A 14,219-nucleotide genomic window follows, 5' to 3' on the forward strand; every position below is an offset into this window, starting at 1 on the left:
AAATAACGTTCCTACCAGCCAAACCAGTTCCTCTGAAAAATTTCCTTGCAGTCTGTTAATTTCTGTTTCGTCCCTTGACCACACCCAAGCTGAAAGAAGCTGACACTTGGATTTCTTTTCCTTAAAAAAAAGAGAAGAGACTGGGTGGCTGATAGGCAGTGGGGTGTCTGTCTCATCTCTCCAGCTTGCTTGTTATTTTGAAACCGTAAGGAGAAGGAGCACAGCCTCGGCGGCCCCTCTTTGCCAGCAGTTTCCGCAAGGAGGAAAAAGCCAGACTGTGCCGTGCCTTGTCTAGGCAGTCAGTGAGCCATGGTTAGAGGCCAGAGTAAGAACAAATGAAAAAATGCTGGCAGCAGGGCAGGAGGGAGGATGAATTGAGCAGAGTGCGAGGGAATCTTGTGCTAGAATTTGACAGAAAAGTGGAAAGACCTTGGGCAGACCTCATGTCCCGCTTTTGAACACCGGCTTTGGTCTTGCTTCTGAGATTTCAGGTCTATCTTGTACCTGAAGGAATGGGCTCGTCCCTGGGCCTGCCAGCCTCTTTTCATCCCCCTAAAACCAAAGTCCTCTCTGCAATGTTCTAGTTAGACTCTCCCCATCCTTCCTCCCTACTCAGAGATGGGGTACTGCCTGTGCCCACTCCAGCAGAAGCCTGGGGCCTCATGTTTGGCTCATGCCTTTGGCAGCTGGCCTTACCCAATCCTGGGTTTCTTCTCTTGCTTTGAATAGATCTTCCTCAATCCTATGATCTCCCAAAATCACCAAAAGAAGCTGCTTAATTCCTTGAGCCTTTAGGTGTTTTTTGTCTGTGATCAGTGTCCCCTTGAGCCGAACCTGCCTGGCCTGCAGCACACACCTCCTACATACACACCTAGGGAAAGCGGTTCTGGGGCGACCTTGGGTTGGGTGACCACCTAGGGACCCAGGAGTGGATATCCTCCCACGCACTCCTAGTGGGTATGACATGGCCTGATGCAGAGGGAACTGACAAACCAAGGCAATAGCATTACCTAAGCCATTCAGAATCACTTACTCCAGAATTTGATGTGAGATTGCCACACGGAAGGAGGCAGACCTGTGGCTGCTGTGGGATCAGACTAAGGGCCTGTTTCTGACATCCCCGGCTCCTTGTGCCGTTGGGCCTGCATTTCTGGTTATGCACCCTGATGGTTTTCCATCCTGCTTGCCATCTAGGAAACCCCTCAGATTTTTTGGCAAACGCAGTTGACATCCCTTTCTGTTCATCCACTGACATCTTGTGACATTTGACTAATGCCATGCAAAGTCCTTATTTTGATGTCTGCCCTGCCACATTGTATATCCCTTCCCAGAGCTCCTGGGGAAGCAGTACTAAACTATTCTGTGTGTGAAGGTGGCCACTGATTGGGTGAAGGGTGGGCATTGACTCAAGAGAGCCCAGCTATAGGCTTTCTGGTCAGGGTGGCCAGCTTCAAGGCAACAGCAATTTCCTAAATGTAACCATATCTCAGCTGCCATGAGAAAAACCCACTAACATGCCTGAAACAAATACATGTTTCCTTTTTCTCTCATGTAGGAGTCTAAGGTCACATGGAAGCTCTATTCTGTAAAGGTGTCAGGGCCCAGGCTCTTTCCATCTTGTTGCTCTGTGCAGTGAGGTGGTGTCCTCGTCGGTGCTGCCCAAGAAGGCTCAAAGCATGTCTGCATCCCAACTAGTGGGGGAGGAATAGGAACCCCAGAGGACAAGCCCCTGTCCCTTTAAAACACAACCTGGAATTCACGCAGATCACTTTCACTTGTATCACATTGGCCAACGGAAGACTCAGATGTAAGGAAAGCTGAGAGACGTTAGCCCTATTCTAGGCAGCCACACTGAGCTTAAAATCCAGGGATGTGTGGTTTTGGGAGAGAATGAATAGTAGGGGACATCTTCATTCTCAACTGGTCAGATGGAGAAAGAGAAAGGGACCATCTTCCTGGGAGTAGGAGGGGGGAGCGGTGGCACACAGAAGGAGCCACAGCCGTGAGGCCAGGAGAGAGGCTGGGGGCATGGGCAGGCCCCACGCCCCTTGTGCCATGAAACACTGCTCCCAGCCCTGCCCTTCCAGGTGGTGTCCTCCCAGGAAATCTCCTTCCTTTAAAGGGCCTGAGGTACTCAGACGTCTTTGCTTTGTGTCCAGGATGTTCAGTCCTCTTGTCGATGAGGTCTGAGCAATATTTTAATCGTGGTTCCATCCTCCAGATGAGAAAACTAAACCTTAGGTGCTTCGTCGTCTGTCCTCAGGTCCCCCAGCCCTAGTCGATCAAAGAAGAAAAGAGGCATCAGAATCTGTTGCTTTCAGCCTCTTGATCAGTAAGACAGAAACAAACCACTGATGCACGATGCTATCTGGCTTCCTCTGAATGGAAAGAGATAGAGATCTTGAGGGTCTTGTTTGCTGAGACCACAAGCTCAGTGTGAGTCAGCCATCTAACATAACAGTAGCAGAGATGTGAGACTGACGTGTTTACATGGGCACTGGACATACAGGCCCTTGCCGAGGTCCCACGTATATGAAGCCCCTCTTGGAGATCACAGTTCAGTTAACCACAGTGCACAGTGGGGCTGGGAAATGTAGGCAAGGAGAGAGGGGCCAGGACATAACCAGCGTGGAGAGGGTAAGGTTAGCCTTCGGTCTCGGGGGAGGAAGTCCTTCCCAGACCGGCAGAAGTGGTTCTCAAAGGGGATGGCCAGGGCGATAACTTGCCTGGGGATATAACTTTTGAAAACAAGAATCTGAAATCACTTAACAGGCCTTAACTGATATATAACATGCATGAGCCGTTTGTGGGCAAGCTCAATTCAGTTTAGTCACTCAGTCGTGTCTGACCCTTTGAGACCCCATGGACTGCAGCACGCCAGGCCTCCCTGTCCATCACCAACTCCCGGAGTTCACTCAAACTCACGTCCATCGAGTCAGTGATGCCATCCAGCCATCTCATCCTCTGTCGTCCCCTTCTCCTCCCGCCTTCAATCTTTCCCAGCATCAGGGTCTTTTCCAGTGAGTCAGTTCCTCGCATCAGGTAGCCAAAGTATTGGAGCTTCAGCTTTAGCATCAGTCCTTCCAATGAATATTCAGGACTGATTTTCTTTAGGATGAACTGGTTGGATCTCCTTGCAGTCCAAGGGACTCTCAAGAGTCTTCTCCAACACCACAGTTCAAAAACATCAATTCTCCAGTGCTCAGCTTTCTTTATAGTCCACCTCTCACATCCATACATGACTACTGGAAAAACCATCGCTTTGACTAGATGGACTTTTGTCAGCAAAGTGATGTCTCTGCTTTTTAACAAGCTGTATAGGTTGGTCGTGGCTTTTCTTCCAAGAGAACCCCATGAACAGTATGAAAAGGGTAAGCTCAGAGGGGCAGAAATCCTGCTAACCCTAAGAATGGGCATCTGCCAGACACCCTGCCTATAAGCCAACTGTGCTGCAATAATGAGGGTCTCCATTCTGGTCTAGATGTTCCTCAAGTTAGGATCGGGCAGCATCAGGAGGACAGAGTGGGTGACTGTGGTCCTTAGCAGCAAGTGCCAGAAGTACAGGTGGTCCTGTAGAGCAACTACTGACCGCTGATGGAAAAGTCCATCAGAAACCTAACTCAAACCTGCTTGAGCCAAAAAAGGCCACTGTAGGCTGTGCAAGCAAAGCACACCGAGTGTACATTTGGGCAGAGCTGGACCAAGTTCAACTGGATTTAGAGAGTCAGCTATCGCCAGGGCTTCTCTCTCCACCTACATGCTCACTGACTCAGGCTGCTGTAACAAAACCCCGTAGACTGGGAGGCTTGAAGAGCAGGCATCTATTCCTCGTAGCTCTGGAGGTTGGTAAGTCCAAGACCAGAGCACTGGCATGTTTAGCTCCCACTTCGTGGCTAGCAGACGGCCACCATCTCTCTGTATCCTCACACGATCTCTTCTTTAGTGTGAGTGCAAGTGCAACTCTGGTGTCTCTTCCTCTTGTGAAAAGTGCACTAATCCCATTATGGTGGGCCCATAATTATGGGGGGCTCATTCACAAAGAGACTGGAGAATGAGCAGGCTTCCCTGCGGGAGCGAGTCCCCAGAAGTGAGGCAAAGATCTGGTCCCAGAACTGGAGTAGGCCTGGAGCCAGAGCCCCGGGATCTAGGCTCCAGCCTCCTTAGAGATGCGCTAGAAGGGAGCTGAAGGTGTCGGCTGTGGAAAGAAGGAGGCTACAGAGGCGGAGAACTTGGCCAAGCCTCACAGCTGTCAGTCCATCCCAGCAACACCCCCAGAACCGCTACAAGGAAATGCAACAAGATTAGAACTTGTGGTGCCTCTCTCTCCATCAGCAACTTTGAATCATCACCCCTTCTTTTCACTGATCAGCACTTTCAAGGTAATTGCAAGGACTCTAGAGGAAACGATTCATCTTTGTAGCTGCTGGCATGAAAACTTTGTGAAGGAGAAAAGTCTTTGAAAAGTCCACTTTTCGAGGGTAGAAAGGGACCTTCCAGCCTGGCCTTGGAGCTGGTATCCACTTTTTTGCGGAAGGGAGGAGATTCTTACGGAGCATAAAAGAGGAGGGAGGAGTGGGCCTGGGCGCTGGGGCAGGCGGCCCGGGGGAAAGAGAGATGCCGCCACGGCCCAGAGGAAGTTCAAGGGGCTTATTGGGTGCGTGCGCGTGAGATTAACTCTGCCTAGTGCGCTCTGCCCAGCCGAAATCTTTTTTTTTTTTTTTCCGAGCCTGCCGTGCGTCATGAGGAATCCTAGTTCCCTGACCCAAGGATCAGACCTGCACCGCTGCAGTGAACATGTAGAGTCGCAACCACTGGACCACCACGAAAGTCCCTCAGCTGAAATCTTCAGTCAGTTCTCCACTGCTCATTAATGCAGCTCCTATCCCTGGGGTTAGAACTGACCAAAGTCAATTTCATCATGTATAATCGTACAGGTCCTTTTGGTTAATAACAGCAGCCACCAAGAGTTAAGGGAGTTGAAAATCACCTACTCCCTGTACCCTCACTCCATCAGGTTACCGTAAGAGCAAGTTTCAGAATGAATTAGGCCCTGAAGACAGACATTTGTGAGCAAGGAGGTAGTACTTTCCAGTGCAATCATTTGGGGCCACAAAGAGGTGGTGAGGATGAAAATGAAGACTTCAGGCAAAGATGAACAAACCTTAGGGGGAACTACTATAAATGGATTTTCGGTATGTTTATTTATACACCTGTTACTTCATTCAAAAAGTCACTAGAGGCAGTGACGACTTGTTTGGCTTTATCAGCAGGGAAGAAATACAATCAAACATGAATGGCATACAAACGTGCCTTGCGCACTGAAAAGCATGAACTAGCTTTGTTCTCCAAAGGTGTCAGCATTCCAGATGCAAAGTAGGACGGTGTAGCTCTCAAACCAAGCACCCCGCCCGCCTCCTGAAGACACAAAGGGAACTGCGGGAAGAGTCGGTTTCACCTGTCCAGTGCAGCGGCAGGGAGGAGGTCCAGTCCAGCAGGTGGGGCCGGGTGTCTGGAATCCGGCACAAAACCATGCAAAATGCAGACCTAAACCAAGAGAGCATCTGACATTGGGGTCCAGCCAGCCAGGCGCCGAGAGGGGTAGAACTCAGAAAACAACAAAGAGAACCCCGAGAGCAGTGGTCTTCCCAAATCCAGGAAGATGGGCAGCAGGTAGGAGGGCACCTGGGACAACAGTAGCTTATAAGGCTGTGGTCACTGGAGTGAAATTTTGAAAGAGCCCTGAGCAGAAACTGAGAAAGATAGGAGTAATAAGAGAGGTTCTGGAGGGACTGCACCACTGTGAGGTAGAAACTGCATGCAAAGAGAGAGAAAAACCCCAGTTACTGAGGGCAGGTACAGGTGGGGGGCACCTGGTCACACCTGAAGATGAGGCCCGAGTGGCCAGCGAGCTCTCCTTAAATGCCACTTCTTAATGTTAGAGTTAATCTCGGAAACAGAAAGAATATTTTAAATAGGATACATTCAGCTAGAAGTAAGCAGAAACTGAACTGAAAGTAGCGAAGCAACAAGGAGGCTGTTGACTCATGGGAAGTTCGGCGGCACAAGGCAGTGGCTCCGAGTCCCTTTGCTGGTGACCTTCTTGCCTCTGCCTCGCTCAGGCTGCAGGCAGAGAAGTGGTCCCTGTCATGCTGGCTTTGGGTGGGGGCAGAGCAAACACAGGGCGGATAAGCCATGCAGGCAGGGCAGGTACCTGAACAGAATCATCCTGAACAGAAAGAAGGAACGGGGAACAATGCCAGCAGCACGCCCCAGAGTCCACCAAGGGCGGGAGGCAGCACAGCTGAGCAGCAGACCGGCTCACCCATGCTGTGGCATCTCTAGCCAGCTGTGTGGTCTGGGGCAAGCCACCTTGGCTCTGGAGGGTTCCATTTTTTTTCCATCTTATGTTAAAGTGATGAAACAAGAGAATGTGTCAGATTCTATCCTGCTCTAAATAATCTCTGACTCTGTGAGTTGGGATGCTCATGGCTTACTCAGTATATAAGCCTTCAGGTATGGGACATGATTCTGGTCTTTTGTAGAAGATTCCATTTTCTAGAGTTGGCCAGAGCAATTCCTCCCACCCCTCATGCCCCCCAACTTGGGACCTTGCCACTCCGTCATCAGGATATTGAGTCTAATTCTCATCCCCTGGCATCTCTGCCAGCCTGATGACTTGATTGTATCCATAGCAGCTCATAACTGATAAACTATGGGAGAAGTAACGCTGAGAGACTTCCCAAAAGGCCATGCAGAATCCACTTGGTTCTCTCCAAACACTAGTTGCAAGGGAATCTAGCACCATATAAGAAATTCAACTATTCTGAAAATGCCATGCTAGCGAGGCCAAGAGTAGGTGCTCATGTCGACAACCCAGCTGAGCCTCCAGTCCACAGCCACCATTGGCTGCCAGCCATGAGTGTGCGCCATCTTGGGCATCCATCCTGGGCTGACCTTCAAATGATTAAAGCCTCAGCTAACATCATACTGCAACCCCATGAAAAATAATACAAGTAGAGGGCCTAGCTGCCTTTCTAGAATTCCTCACCCAGAAAATCAAGAGCATAATAAAAACAAGTGTTGCTGGTCTGCAGCCCTATGTTTCAGAGAGATTGGTCAGGCAGCAGAGATGACCAGAATAACCTTATAGAACAGTGGGCATGAAGGAACAAGAAAGGATTGAGTCAGCTTTTAGAGATTGTTTCTGATAGTTGCCAAACACTGAACATATCTCAGTTCCTTTTTTTTTTTTTTTTTTTTGGCTATTTAAGGAAGCAATGGAGAGATTCTTTGGAGACATGATCTGTGGGCATCTTACCAGGAGATAACAGCAACGAACTTTCACCTTAATGCAGCCCTTTGGAGTTTGTAAAAAGCAAAGCAGCTCATTTGAGTGTCAGAACTAAGGGGTAGGGCACAACTCAACCTCCATTTCGGCCCAGCAGCTCTCCTGGAAGTCCTGAGACTGTGACCCGCCTACTTTCCTCAGAAAGAACACTTAAGGTTGAGCAAACCTCCCTTCCGTGAGCACCATGTGTAATAGGCACACTGCCGGGCACGTTCCTAATTGTCTCTGAACTGTGCCTTCATTTGGGGACAGCGAAGAGGCCTAGAGGCCTTGCAGCCACCACATTCCTACGCTGGCGCTCCTGTACTTGTCATAGGGTTCCCTGTGACGGCCTCGGAGTCCAGTCCCCAGCAACCCTTTTCACGGCTGTTTTTAGCTGCTGCTTGCTGTCTCAACTCTTACCAGATGCATCCTCTGGTTAATGGTTTTTCTTGCAGTGGGTATGCAAACAAAACTGCGCGATGGCTCCGTGAGATGGGCACGGCAGATACTACTAATCACTACTAAGGTGGTGGCCAGCCGTCACAATGGTCCCCAGTGGTTTATGCCTCTGGTGTTCACATCCCTGAGCTGGCCTGACTTGGGTAGCAGGTGAGATAGTGCAGAAACGACAGTGCATGACTGCAGAAGCTTGGGCATAAAAATACTGTGGCTTCTGTCTTGCTCTCTTAGATTGCTCACTCTGGCGGAAGCCAGCTACCATGCCAGGAGGATACTCAAGCATCTCCACGGAGGACACCTGTGTCCAGGAACCAGGGCCTCTGTCCAGCAGCCATGTGAACAAAGCTGTCTTGGAAAGCAGAGCCCCCAGCCCCAGTCATGCCTTCAGATGACTGCAGCCCCAAAGGACATCTTGACCTCATTCCATGAAACACTACGAGCTGAAACCACCTCAGTGAGTCGGTGAGTCGCTCACAGATATTCGAACCACAGACAGATAATACTTACTGTGTGACCCACTACATTCTGACAGAGTTTTTAAGAGTGACAGATAATTAATATACCCATTACACAAGTGAGGAAGTGAGCCTCAGACACACAGTGATTACCCACAATTGCACAGCTAGAGCTATGGGAGAGCTGGGAAGAGAGCCCTCATCTTGTGACTGCTGATCCTCAGCACACGGGTTCTCTTACAGCCCCATGATTCAGCAGTTCTCCAATCTGCGTTCGGAAGAGGCAGACAGGAGGCTGCAGGCACAGTGCGGCAACTCCCTAGGCAACTGCGGCCACACCCAGGGAGGGAGCGGGGCTGAGACCCTCTGCTCCTGCTCATTGCAGCCCTCCTGAGCAGGAGGCACCAGAAACAGGGACTTCTTCCCATCAGGGCAGACCCATACCGGTGCAGGCTCACACATGTGTTCCAGCCTCAAGCCCTACGACAAAGCAAACTGCAGCCGACCCACGATGCTACTGGTCCTGCAGGGCTGCGGTGGGAAAGCTTTGTGGTGTCAGGGCTTGCACGTAAGATCCTGCCTGCAACACAAGGTCTGGCCTTGCCTCCCAGCTTCCTCCCTGCTGATTCATGCGTCCACTTCAGAGAAGTCACCCCACTGAAGGGTATTTTCAGTTCTCATGTGACTCACCAGCCATGTGACCACCAGTGCCCCCTCTGCAAGCAGGGCCCATGGGCGACGTGAGCCCTCTGTACTGACAGAGTGTGGTGGACACGGGGTCAGCAAGTGACAAGTCTAGCTGGTTCTGTTTTCTTGTCCTTCCAGCTGGGTTGGACTTATTCCAGCAAGAGCTATGATGGTCCCCTGGGAGGCGGGCGGGACTGCAAGGCAAGTCTGGAGGGTAGTTGAAGATAAAAGGGCAAGAAGGGTTATGTAGTCCCTGCTAGTCTCCAGGGTCCCTAGCGAGGCTGTCAGCCAGGAAGCAATGAGATAGAGCCCTAAGGCAGGGCTGGGCTTCCCAGCAGAGACAGGCTCATCGTGGGCCAAGGAAGCAACAGAGAGTAGCCCCTGGCTGTGCAGGAGACCTACCTGTGGGAGCATGAGGGAGAGGCCTAAGGTGGTGAAATTCCTTGATAAGGGGCCTAAAAGGTCCAGCAGAGAGGCTTGTGCCTAGGTCCTCCTGTGGCGTTCAAAGGCCTCCACAGTAGGAGAGGTTTTTTAAAAATAGGGTCTAAGACACTTGCATTCTAATCTAAACCCAGGATCATATTACCTGGATCACTTTGGTAAAGTTGTTGGCCCATCTGTGCCTCAGTTTCTTCATGAGCAGAGTCAAGTGAATGATTTTCTGAGTTCCTTGGAGCCCAAGGATTCTGCAGACCTCCCTTAGAGTTTGCCATTGGCAAGGAGCCTCTAAACCTATATTGTCCCACAGAAATAGTAAGTAAGCCACACATGCAATTTAAAATTTTCTACTGCACATATTTTTAAAATTCTAAGAATAGGTAGAATTGATTTTAAGAGTATCTTTTATTTAATCTGTCTAGAATGTTGCCATTTCAACATGTGGCCAATTTATTACATTTACTAATAAAATATTTTGCATTCTCTTTTTTTGTACTATATCTTCAATATCTGGTTTGTAATTTTGTACTTAAGCGCATTTTAATAGGGACCAGCTGCATGTCCCCGGCTCAGTAGCCTGAGTTGTATCCCTGACCTGTGAAGAAGGAGGAGACCGCCCCCTGGTGGGAAAAAACAGGAAAGTACATGAGAGACTGAGGTGCTTTGGACTGTGAACTCTCACGTCCATTTTCTTGGCTCAGTAATCACGGGTAATGTCAGCAGTGACTGTATACTGAGGGCATCTGGAGAGAGCGCAAACAAATCAGAGAAGCAGGCTAAGGCCAGACTCCTGATGAGACTGTGAGAATTGATGGCAGCCTCCCTTGCTTCTGGGAAGAGAGTTGACTGTGGACTGTTGTTTCAAGGAATGTTACTCTGAAAGGGAGGGACATGCAAGGGATGGGGCACAGAATAGGAGGGTGTTTCAAGTCGGGGAAAGGTATCTGGACAGCAGTAGAGGCCGAAGAATAATTGTCATGATTGGAGCAAAGGAGCCAGAGGCCTTGCCGAGGCAGACCTGCAGAGCTGGTTAGCAGTGCAGCCCTTGGGGCCAAGCTTCACTGGCTCCTGACTGCGCCTTCAGTCTAGCTACTGACCTTCTTGTGCCTCTGTTCTCACATCAGTACAACGGTACCTGTCTCTTGTGTTTGCAGCATGGTGAGTTGTGTTTGCTATGAGGATTGATTCTTTTTTTTTTTTTTCAAAGTAACATACTCAGATGCTAACAGCAGACGTAAGAGAGTAGCTCTAGTGACTAGAGGGATTCCTTCAGAGGGGCAGAATTTTCTGTGAGTGCTCCTACACCAGTCTACCTTTTCCTCAGTGGGTTCAAGTTCAAATGCTGTTAGCTGGCAAGACTGAGTAGTCTCTACTCAGAAGTGACAGTATCATTTCAACAGGGGGCAGTGTTCAACAACACATTTCTCTAGCATCTTTAAGCTGAAACTACCAAGTCCAGCTTCCTGACCTAGCCGGGGGCATTTTGAACCAAGGAGGGCCTGCCTCTTGTTATACGTCCTTCCCAGGGAAATATGGAAGTTATCTAGAGTCACAATTCTGTTTTTTAACTTTGATGCTGATGAATTCAATCATCTCCTTTTTTTTTTTTTTTTTTACCATCTGTTGAGTCACTAAGTGGCAATCAATGACCAGTATCCTGTCTCATCCTTTCAGGTCTGCAAGGGGAGGTTAATTCACAAAAATCACATTATGCCATAAACATCATTCAGAATACTTTGTTTTTCAACACGATGTTTTTGAGCTACCACTGTGGAGCTATAATAATAATATTATGACTATTTCTGAGCGCTACTTTGTCTTACTTGTGTGCAAGTACCAACATTTTATGTATCCCACTTCCTAGTGACAGACACCTATGTTGTTCCCAGTCTTTGCCATCACAAACAGTGTTGCCGTGAGCATCTTCCCACCTATCTCCTTAGGCCTGTGCAGTCTTTCTCTGGATGAGGAACCCAAGAGTGGAACAGCTACAACAGAGGGTATTTGCAGCCTCACCGGCTCCCAGGCTGTCCCTCCAAATGCTATACCAGTTTACTCTCTCACCAGCTTTGCCTCCAGGGTTCTCCCTTTCCTCTTTCTCATTAGTCCTTGATATTATGACTTTCTAATTTGGCCAAATAAATGGGCAAAAAATGATGTCTGGCAGCTTTAGTTTACATATGCCTCATTGCTCCTGAAGCCTCCTTATATTCCTTGAGCCATTCCAGACTTGGATTCAAAGGGCAGCTTCTGTCCAGGAACAGGCAACGTTTTCTGATAGACATGCGGCTCTTCACCAAGTGACCTGGTATATTTTGGTGTAGCTACTGTTCCCACCAGCCCTGGGAGGTACTCACAGCACATGAGACTCAGAGAGCTTACTGACTGACCCTTGGATTGTCCAGTTATTACTGGACCTGGGATGAGAATCAAGGTGTGCTGACCCCTCACAAGGCTCTTCCTACTCGACTGTGTTATACCCGGAGCCCATCAATAAGAGATGGCCTATCCCCCAAAGCACAGGGTTCATGTGTTTGTGAGAGAGCTGGGGGTTTTGTTTTTCTTTTGTTTCTTAAATCAGCTTCACTGAGGTATCATTTACATGCAATAAAATGCTAAATGGGTGTTAAGTGGGTGTCTCCACAAGTACATACCAGTACACAACCACCAACAACCGAGATAGGAAACATTCCTGACACTCCCAGAACCTTCCCAGATAATCACCCACCCTGGCAACTACTTATTTGCTTTTGGTTGTAAGCTAAATTTGTTCTTACCCAGATTTTCCAAAGTTTTGTTCAGAATGGGTGCTCTTAAGCGTCATTCCGCATAATGTTTGTGAGGTTCAACCATATTGTTGCAAGGACTAGTAACCTAGCTGTTCCTTTTCATCGCTGACTAGCATTCACCTGTATGTCTGTACCACAATTTACTGGTCCCTTCACTAGTCCATGGGAAGCTGGTCTCTTCACCAGCTTGGGGGTATAATGAATAATCCAAGTCTTTGTGTAGAGAACAGGGTTAGGACCAGGTGGAGGAACCTAAGATGAAAAATTTAAGGAGACACTCACTCTCAGGTTTAGGAAGTGCAATGTATGTGTACAGTCCCACTTCATCACATACGTGGATTCCTCTAGTCACCACGTTCATCAAGAGACAGAACAATTCTATCATCACAGAGATGTCCCTCCCCTGCTGCCCCGTTACCCTTTCTAGTAACAACTGCCCCCAACCTTCCCAACACTGGCAGCTACTGATCTGCTCTCCATCTCCGTGAATTTATCACTTCAGGAATGTCATGGAAATAGACTTGCTCAGTATGTGACCTTTTGAGATTGCTTTTTTTTTTTTTACAAATCATAAACCCCCTGAAGTCTATGCATAGCTTGCTCCTTTTTGTTGCTGAGTAGTATCCCATGGTATGGAATTTAGCCATTCGCCCATTATGGGACATCTTGATTGTCTCCAGTTTGGGGCTATTAAAAATTTGTTTTTGTTGTTAAGTTGCTCAGTCGTGTCCGACTCTTTGCGACACCATGGGCTGCAGTATGCCAGGCTTCCCGGGTGTGTGCTTGATTTTTTAAACAAACTGTCATGCCCTTTTCCAGGATGGCTATGCCAGTTCCCATTTCCTACAGCAATGAATTCTTGTTTAGTTGCTCAGTCCTGTCCGACTCTGTGACCCCATGGACTGTAGCCCACCAGGCTTCTCTGCCCATGGAATTTTCCAGGCAAGAATACTAGAGTGGGTTGTCATTTCCTTCTGCAGGGAATCTTCCTGACCCGGGGATCAAACCCCAGTTTCCTGCATTGGCCAGCAATGTGCTCGTCATCTATGTGGTTTGCCAATGTTCCTCTCAGTCTGTAACGTATCTCACCAGTGTCATTTGCAGGCAGAGGTTTTTCATTTTCGTGAAGTCTAGTTCCGTCTTTTATGTATTCTTTTGGTGTTCTAAGAATTTGTCAACAAGTAGTTCAGTTCAGTCACTCAGTCGTGTCCAACTCTTTGCAACCCCGTGGACTGCAGCATGCTAGGCTTCCATGTCCATCACCAACTCCCAGAGCTTGCTCAGACTCATATCCATCCAGTTGGTGATGCCATCCAACCATCTTGTCCTCTCTTGCCTCCTTCTGCTCCTACCTTCAATCTTTCCCGGCAACAGGGTCTTTGCCAGTGAGTCAGTTCTTCGAATCACAAGGCCAAAGTACTGGAATTTCAGCTTCAGCATCAGTCTTTCCAGTGAATATTCAGGACTGATTTCCTTTAGGATGGCCTGGTTGCAGTCCAAGGGACTCTCAAGAGTCTTTTCCAACACCACAGTTCAAAAGCATCAATTCTTCGGCACTCAGCTTTCTTTATAGTCCAACTCACATCCATACATGACTACTGGAAAAACCATAGCTTTGACTAGACGAACCTTTGTTGGCACAGTAATGTCTCTACTTTTTAATATGCTATCTAGGTTGGTCATAACTTTTCTTCCAAGGAGCAAGCTTCTTTTAATTTCATGGCAGTCACCACCTGCAGTGATTTTGGAGCCTGCCAAAATTAAGTCTCTCTTAATTGTTTCCACTGTTTCCCCTTCTATTTGCCATGAAGTGATGGGACCAGATGCCATGATCTTAGTTTTCTGAATATTGAGTTTTAGGCCAGCTTTTTCACTCTCCTCTTTTACTTTCATCAAGAGGCTCTTTAGTTCTTCGCTTTCTGCTGTAAGGGTGGTGTCATCTGCATATCTGAAGTTATTGATATTTCTCCCGGCACTCTTGATTCCAGCTTGTGCTTCATCCATCCTGGCATTTCGCATGATGTATACTGCATAGAAGTTAAATAAGCAAGGTGACAATAT

At 48.4% G+C, this 14,219-nt stretch overlaps 2 protein-coding genes across 10 annotated transcripts in view; both read left to right on the plus strand.

Moving 5' to 3' along the window:
• Positions 1-14,219, plus strand: part of FYCO1 (FYVE and coiled-coil domain autophagy adaptor 1) — a 158,907-nt gene that overhangs the window by 34,915 nt on the left and 109,773 nt on the right. The window contains exons 5-7 of one of the 3 annotated variants that reach the window (XM_060402603.1): positions 1-5,670; positions 7,272-7,503; positions 8,021-8,251. The exon at positions 1-5,670 is cut by the window's left edge and continues 27,150 nt beyond it. The exons of 1 other annotated variant lie outside the window; for it this stretch is intronic. The gene's annotated coding sequence lies outside the window, so the exon portion shown is untranslated. The remainder of the gene's footprint in view (positions 5,671-7,271; positions 7,504-8,020; positions 8,252-14,219) is intronic. One more of the 3 variants, XM_060402602.1, reaches the window with a different exon arrangement.
• The window catches only part of XCR1 (X-C motif chemokine receptor 1), a 73,982-nt gene that overhangs the window by 34,915 nt on the left and 24,848 nt on the right, over positions 1-14,219 (plus strand). For 4 of the 7 annotated variants that reach the window (XM_060402611.1, XM_060402609.1, XM_042236378.2 and 1 more), the window contains one exon: positions 8,021-8,251. The gene's annotated coding sequence lies outside the window, so the exon portion shown is untranslated. Of the gene's footprint in view, positions 7,504-8,020; positions 8,252-14,219 lie in introns of all 7 variants that reach the window. The other 3 variants (XM_060402610.1, XM_060402614.1, XM_060402613.1) reach the window with 2 other exon arrangements.

Source organism: Ovis aries, chromosome 19 (genome assembly GCF_016772045.2).
Source record: "Ovis aries strain OAR_USU_Benz2616 breed Rambouillet chromosome 19, ARS-UI_Ramb_v3.0, whole genome shotgun sequence".
NCBI lineage: Eukaryota > Metazoa > Chordata > Mammalia > Artiodactyla > Bovidae > Ovis > Ovis aries.